At 39.4% G+C, this 8,165-nt stretch overlaps 1 long non-coding RNA gene across 1 annotated transcript; it reads right to left on the reverse strand.

Annotated features, from left to right (window-relative positions):
* Positions 1-7,001: 7,001 nt before the first annotated feature.
* On the reverse strand, positions 7,002-8,165 carry LOC124294955. Its single transcript, XR_006904856.1, has 3 exons — positions 8,108-8,165; positions 7,365-7,909; positions 7,002-7,127 (listed from the first exon to the last, which is right to left on the reverse strand). It is a non-coding gene; the product is annotated as an uncharacterized LOC124294955 (long non-coding RNA).

Raw genomic sequence — 8,165 nt, forward strand, 5'->3', positions numbered from 1 at the left:
CTGTCGCAGAACGGCAGCGTTATCAGCTGACCCGTTAAGTGAAGGATATATCTTCAGTCAACGGCTGACCATCGAAGGGCCTGGCCGCTTGAGTCTGGAATCGGCAGGAAAGGTGAAGTGTGTATTTCTTGTATGAAATGTGAACACTAAAATCATTATACATCATATCATATCATCATACATCATACATCATACATCATACATCATACATCATACATCATCATACCTAGTATTACAGTTCGAAACCAAAGTTTGAATTTTCGGATATTCGGAAAGTGACGTCACCAATCTAAAATCGGCTAGCCGAGTTCCTCAGTCTGGTATCAACCGCGCAGTAGAGCGGACGGTTGAGAGTCGCGCTCCGCAAACTTCGAGTACCGGGTTCTCAACCTCCCGGATCCCGCGCTTCGGGTCCGCTACGTATTTCGAGTACCGGGTTCTCAACCTCCCGGATCCCGCGCTTCCGGTCCGCTACGCGGTGAAACTCGACTTCCAGGATAAGCGCTCCGTGGTTCCTGGTTCATGTTTACAATAAATTATTTCAATTAGTTTTTCGCGCAACCCCAAATTCGGTAGCTGTCAGTCCGCTAATAAAATTTCTCGACTTCCAGGATAAGCGCTCCGTGGTTCTGGTTCATGTTTACAATAAATTATTTCAATTCGTTTTTCGCGCAACCCCAAATTCGGTAGCTCTCAGTCCGCTAATAAAATTTCTCGACTTCCAGGATAAGCGCTCCGTGGTTCCTGGTTCATGTTTACAATAAATTATTTCAATTCGTTTTTCGCGCAACCCCAAATGCGGTAGCTCTCAGTCCGCTAATAAAATTTCTCGACTTCCAGGATAAGCGCTCCGTGGTTCCTGGTTCATGTTTACAATAAATTATTTCAATTCGTTTTTCGCGCAACCCCAAATTCGGTAGCTGTCGGTGCGCTAATAAAATTTCTATAACTTTACAATCTTCTCATAATCTTTTTGGTAAAATATGTCGATAAAAAAAATTACCTCAAACCTTACACATTATTTTTGATTTGTTCTCACGCTGAAAATATTTATTAGTATTCGAGGTATAACTCGAGGTGGTTGGCGGTTTCGTTGGAGGTAGTTAGGGGTGGTTGCGGGTAATCTCAGTGATTCAGGAGCAGTGGGACGAGGATTTGTGCTCGGTGAGTAAAACACTTTTATAATATTTCATGGCAATTGTGATTATATTTTATCTGAAATATTACAAACTTGTCACGTTTACAATAAATTATTTCAATTCATTTTTCGTGCAAGCACATATTTAGTAGCTATGAATAATCTTATACAATTTATTATATTATTAATTGATTAATTAATATTCTTATAATATTTAATGGCAATTGTAATTATATTTCATCTGGAATATTACAAACTTGTCACGTATACACTAAATTATTTCAATTCATGTTTCGTGCAAGCACATATTTAGTAGCTATGAATAATCTTATACAATTTATTATATTATTAATTGATTAATTAATATTCTTATAATATTTAATGGCAATTGTAATTATATTTCATCTGAAATATTACAAACTTGTCACGTTTACAATAAATTATTTCAATTCATTTTTCGTGCAAGCACATATTCAGTAGCTATGAATAATCTTGTACAATTTATTATATTATTAATTAATTGATTAATTACATTAATCCTTACACAATATTTTTTGATGTGTTCCTATACTAAAAATATTCATTACTATTCCAGGTATCACCCGAGGTGGTCGGAGGTGGACGAGGAGGAGGACGAGCTGGACGAGGAGGAGGACCAGGTGGACGAGGAGGAGGACGAGGTGGACGAGGAGGAGGCGGGGTGGGTCGTGGGAGAGGACCTCTCCTCTCCTCAGAGGAGGGGTGGGGGAGGGGCAGGGAAGGGGGGGGGGGGGGGGGGGGGGGGGGGGGCGGAGGGGGAGGGGGAAGGGAGGGACGGGAAGGGAGGGAAGGGAAGGGGGAGAGGTGGGGGCGGGGAGGGGGAAGGGACGGGAAGGGAAGGGAAGGGGGGGGAGGGTAGGGTGGCGGGGAGGGGGAGGGTGGGAGGGAGGGAGGGGGGGAGGAGGGGAGGGAGGGGGTGGGCGGGCGGGAGGGAGGGCGCGGGGGGGGGGGGGGGGGGGGGGGGGGGGGGGGGGGGGGGGGGGGGGGGGGGGGAGGGGGGGGGGGTGTACTGCTCTATTAACTCTAACGGGCTCGCATCGACATCCGTCCTCCACTCTCTCCCTCCCTCCCTCCCTCCCTCCCGCCCTCCCCGCCCTCCCGCCCTCCCGCCCTCCCTCCCTCCCTCCCACCCTCCCCCCTCCCGCTCGCCCCTCCCTCCCTCCCGCCCCCCTCCCCTCCCCCTGCCCTCCCCCTTCCCTTCCCTTCCCGTCCCTTCCCCCTCCCCGCCCACCTCTCCCCCTTCCCTGCCCTTCCCTTCCCGTCCCGTCCCTTCCCCCTCCCCTCCCTCCGCCCCCCCCCCCCCCTTCCCTGCCCCTCCCCCACCCCTCCTCTGAGGAGAGGAGAGGTCCTCTCCCACGACCCACCCCCGCCTCCTCCTCGTCCACCTGGTCCTCCTCCTCGTCCAGCTCGTCCTCCTCCTCGTCCACCTCCGACCACCTCGGGTGATACCTGGAATAGTAATGAATAGTTTTAGTATAGGAACACATCAAAAATATTGTGTAAGGATTAATATAAGTAATCAATTAATTAATAATATAATAAATTGTACAAGATTATTCATAGCTACTGAATATGTGCTTGCACGAAAAATGAATGAAATAATTATTGTAAACGTGACAAGTTTGTAATATTTCAGATGAAATATAATTACAATTGCCATTAAATATTATAAGAATATTAATTAATCAATTAATAATATAATAAATTGTATAAGATTATTCATAGCTACTGAATATGTGCTTGCACGAAAAATGAATTGAAATAATTTATTGTAAACGTGACAAGTTTGTAATATTCTAGATGAAATATAATTACAATTGCCATTAAATATTATAAGAATATTAATTAATCAATTAATAATATAATAAATTGTATAAGATTATTCATAGCTACTAAATATGTGCTTGCACGAAACATGAATTGAAATAATTTAGTGTATACGTGACAAGTTTGTAATATTCCAGATGAAATATAATTACAATTGCCATTAAATATTATAAGAATATTAATTAATCAATTAATAATATAATAAATTGTATAAGATTATTCATAGCTACTAAATATGTGCTTGCACGAAAAATGAATTGAAATAATTTATTGTAAACGTGACAAGTTTGTAATATTTCAGATAAAATATAATCACAATTGCCATGAAATATTATAAAAGTGTTTTACTCACCGAGCACAAATCCTCGTCCCACTGCTCCTGAATCACTGAGATTACCCGCAACCACCCCTAACTACCTCCAACGAAAACCGCCAACCACCTCGAGTTATACCTCGAATACTAATAAATATTTTCAGCGTGAGAACAAATCAAAAATAATGTGTAAGGTTTGAGGTAATTTTTTTATCGACATATTTTACCAAAAAGATTATGAGAAGATTGTAAGGTTATAGAAATTTTATTAGCGCACCGACAGCTACCGAATTTGGGGTTGCGCGAAAAACGAATTGAAATAATTTATTGTAAACATGAACCAGGAACCACGGAGCGCTTATCCTGGAAGTCGAGAAATTTTATTAGCGGACTGAGAGCTACCGAATTTGGGGTTGCGCGAAAAACGAATTGAAATAATTTATTGTAAACATGAACCAGGAACCACGGAGCGCTTATCCTGGAAGTCGAGAAATTTTATTAGCGGACTGAGAGCTACCGAATTTGGGGTTGCGCGAAAAACGAATTGAAATAATTTATTGTAAACATGAACCAGGAACCACGGAGCGCTTATCCTGGAAGTCGAGAAATTTTATTAGCGGACTGACAGCTACCGAATTTGGGGTTGCGCGAAAAACTAATTGAAATAATTTATTGTAAACATGAACCAGGAACCACGGAGCGCTTATCCTGGAAGTCGAGTTTCACCGCGTAGCGGACCGGAAGCGCGGGATCCGGGAGGTTGAGAACCCGGTACTCGAAGTTTGCGGAGCGCGACTCTCAACCGTCCGCTCTACTGCGCGGTTGATACCAGACTGAGGAACTCGGCTAGCCGATTTTAGATTGGTGACGTCACTTTCCGAACATCCGAAAATTCAAACTTTGGTTTCGAACTGTAATACTAGGTATGATGATCTATGATGTATGATGTATGATGTATGATGTATGATGTATGATGATATGATATGATGTATAATGATTTTAGTGTTCACATTTCATACAAGAAATACACACTTCACCTTTCCTGCCGATTCCAGACTCAAGCGGCCAGGCCCTTCGATGGTCAGCCGTTGACTGAAGATATATCCTTCACTTAACGGGTCAGCTGATAACGCTGCCGTTCTGCGACAGTTGGATGATGAACAATTTTGCTCGTATCTTTCAAATGTGTGTTAAAATACACTCGAAGTGTTAAGAAGCTTCGTTCTTTCTCTCCCTGTCACCTTTTTAGGTCTTTAAATCACTACGCAGCGTTAAATACTGTCTCATATACGAAGCATCCATTTCATCTCGTTCAAAATTAGCGCATCCGTGATGTATTACAGTTACTCTGAATTTTTTTCCATCCGAATACTTTTCGAAAAACAATTTTGCTTCTCTACCCAACGTAGATACTTCACTCTCGACTAGCTAGAACAGCGTTTTGATTATATGCCTACGAAAATTCAAGATCGAGAGAGCAAATGAAAAGTTGTTGAAATAATTATGAATACTAATGTTATGGAATACATCGAGCGCGCGTCGAATAGAATCCCATTTCGAAGTGAATAATTCTTCTCTTTTCATATAATAGCTAATCTAGTAATATGGGTAAATAGGATGGTTGGAGGTGTTCGGAAATGGTAGGACATTTCAAAAGTTAAAGTCGACGATCATCCGGTGCATCAATTTTATCGTTACAGATTTTCTTTCCCCATGAGGCATATAGAGTATTCAACAACGATAATGCAGTCCGTAAAATTCATCATTCATCTCTGTTTGGAAAGCTAATTCGCAAGGCGTGGTATTCTAGATATGTCAAAACTGAGCTAGCGGCACGTGTTTGCATTGTTAGAAAAATACCCGTACTCTACATACACTGTTTCTAATCTTTTGCTACATTTGGTTTAATCCCCATGCTTCCACAGTAGGAATAGTCGGAAATGTTTTTGATTATCCATAATAAAATAAAAGAAGTAACAAAGCTTAAATTTATTGTTGAAGCTTTAATGAATACATCAAACTGCGGTCGAATTCATTTATTATTTGCACATGACCTCTGTATATTTGATAAATTATTCCTAAATACATTGAAACATATGTATTTATAATGAAATATCATGCAATGGGCTGTGTAAACTATAAACTATAATTTCTATCAAATAGCTGCTTTTATGTTAACAGGGCTTTGAGACTCAGTTAAGTTGGTTCTAGATTTTTGCCATCGTATGTAGGACATTGGGTTACAAGAACAAATGCGAATTACGAAGAACTCCGTATTAGAGATAAGGATATTTTAGTTCAAGTACACCTTTACACAGAAATTCGTATGTGAATATACTAAAACCTCTGTGTTTATTGTAAAAATCTAGTTTTAAATATATGTATATCTAGTTAAAAAATATGTATATGTATACTTATGCATGTGTATATACATATATACACATACATGTACATAAATAATTGCCAAGAAATTAGAAACACTCACAACTTGTCGCAAATAGAGTAAAACGTAAGGTTAATAATATACAAATTACACAAGCGCACCATAAAACGTGGCAAGGGTAATCCTAGTGCAGTGATTGTATAAACTGAAGAAATATAGATTTACATATATATGATACAAATTAATAGCTTATCTAATTCCGATCTTGTCACAATAGATCATTAGCATAATCAATATACGGTTAAAGCTGTATTAGCTACATTCACTATTAGAGATAATATTTTTTATCCATTTTTATAGTTATTTAATTTCTTGTACAACAATTTTTCAAATTTCACCGCAAAATGCCCAACGAGTTCTCGTAGTGCAAATACGAGTCCAATTACCTTACGGATGGCATTACATTGATTTTTGCCTTCTCGCGTCGAGTTATAAATACAGAGAAATCTCAATGAGAGCTCATTTCTATAAGATTTATTGTAGTGCTATATTCGTAGCTGTACCTGTTATTCTATATTATATACTGTCCTAAATTTTAAACACACAGCACAACAATGGCTGAAAGCACAATGGCAAGAAGAGAGGAGCAATTCGCATCCTAATAAATCTTTTCTTCTTTATACGTAGCACAGCGATGTCACGTCGGAGGATATGTACTAGTGGATCACTAGGTGGGGCACAGAACTGAAACATAATTATGTTGAAAATCTTCAACATCTCTTACAGAAAGTAGGTACGTTGCCAGACCTTATATACCAACAATGAATATTCATAGATGGTATATTCATAAATACTTACAAAAGTGAATTGAAATAATTTATTGTAAACATGACAAATTTGAAAACTTGCAGACGAAATATAATTACAATTGTCATTAAATATTATCAAACTGTTTTACTCACCGTGCACAAATCCTCGTTCACCTTGTTCTCCTCGTCTTCCTCGTCCTCCGCCTTGTCCATCTCCGACCACCTCCAACAACCACTGATAACCACCTCGGGTTATACCTTAAATAGTAATAAATATTTTCAGTATAAGAACACATCGTAAATATTGTGTAAGGATTAATAGAATTAAATAATTGATAGTAGAATAAACTTCACTAGCACATTTATAGCTACTGAATTTGTGCTTGCGCGAAAAATGAATTGAAATATTTTATTGTAAACATGACAAGTTTGAAATATTTTAGATGAAATATAATTACAATTGCCATGAAATATTATAAAAGTGTTTTACTCACCGAGCACAAATCCTCGTCCTCCTCGTCCACCTTGTTTTCCTCATCTTTCTCGTCCTCCTCCTCGTTCACCTCCGACCACCGCCAACCGCCCCCAACAACCACCAATAACCACCTCAGGTTATACCTTGAATAGTAATAAATATTTTTAGTATAAGAACTCAGCAAAAATATTATGTAAGGATTAATAGAATTAATTATCCGATTAATAATGTAATAAGTTTTATTAGCGCATTTATAGCTACTGAATATGTGCTTGCGCGAAAAATGAATTGAAATATTTTATTGTAAACATGACAAGTTTGAAATATTTCAGATGAAATATAATTACAATTGTTATCAAATATTATAATGTTTTACTCACCGAGCACAAATCCTCGTCCTCCTCGTCCACCTTGTTTTCCTCATCTTTCTCGTCCTCCTCCTCGTCCACCTCCAACCACCTCCAACAACCAAAAACAACCACTTCGGGGTATACCTCGAATACTAAGAAATATTTCCAGTATCAAAACACATCAAAAGTATTGTGTAAGGATTATTATAATTACTGTATTGACACATTTTAACAAGGGGATTATGAGAAAATTATAAAAAATTGTAGAAATTTTATTAGCGCAATGAGAGCTACTGAATTTGAGCTTACGCAAAAAAATGAATTGAAATAATTCATCGTAAACATGAAACAGGAACCACGGAGCGCTAGGTCGACGGTCACCACATTAAGAACTTGGACAGCCAGAACTACGGAGCCCTTGTCCTGGAAGTCGAGTTGCACCAAGAAGCGGACCCGGACCGCAGAATCCAGGAGGTAAAGAACCCGGTACTCGAAATCTGCGGAGCGCGATTCTCAACCGTCTGCTCTACTGCGCGGTTGTTTCCAGACTGAGGAATTTTGGCGGTCGACGATTGCTATGGATCGATGACGTCGAGGGAAAAAAAATTTGGGTGACGTCATTTTGTGAACATCCGAGCATCCAAACATTGGTTTCGAACTTTAATACTATGTATGATGATGTATGATGTGATGTATGATGATATATGATGTATGATGATATGATACGATGTATAATGATTTTAGTCTTCACATTTCATACAAGAAATATGCACCTTGTCTTTCCTGCCGATTCCAGACTCAAGCGGCCAGGCCCTTCGATGGTCAGCCGTT

The sequence above is a fragment of the Neodiprion lecontei genome, chromosome 6, assembly GCF_021901455.1.
Source record: "Neodiprion lecontei isolate iyNeoLeco1 chromosome 6, iyNeoLeco1.1, whole genome shotgun sequence".
Classification (NCBI taxonomy): domain Eukaryota; kingdom Metazoa; phylum Arthropoda; class Insecta; order Hymenoptera; family Diprionidae; genus Neodiprion; species Neodiprion lecontei.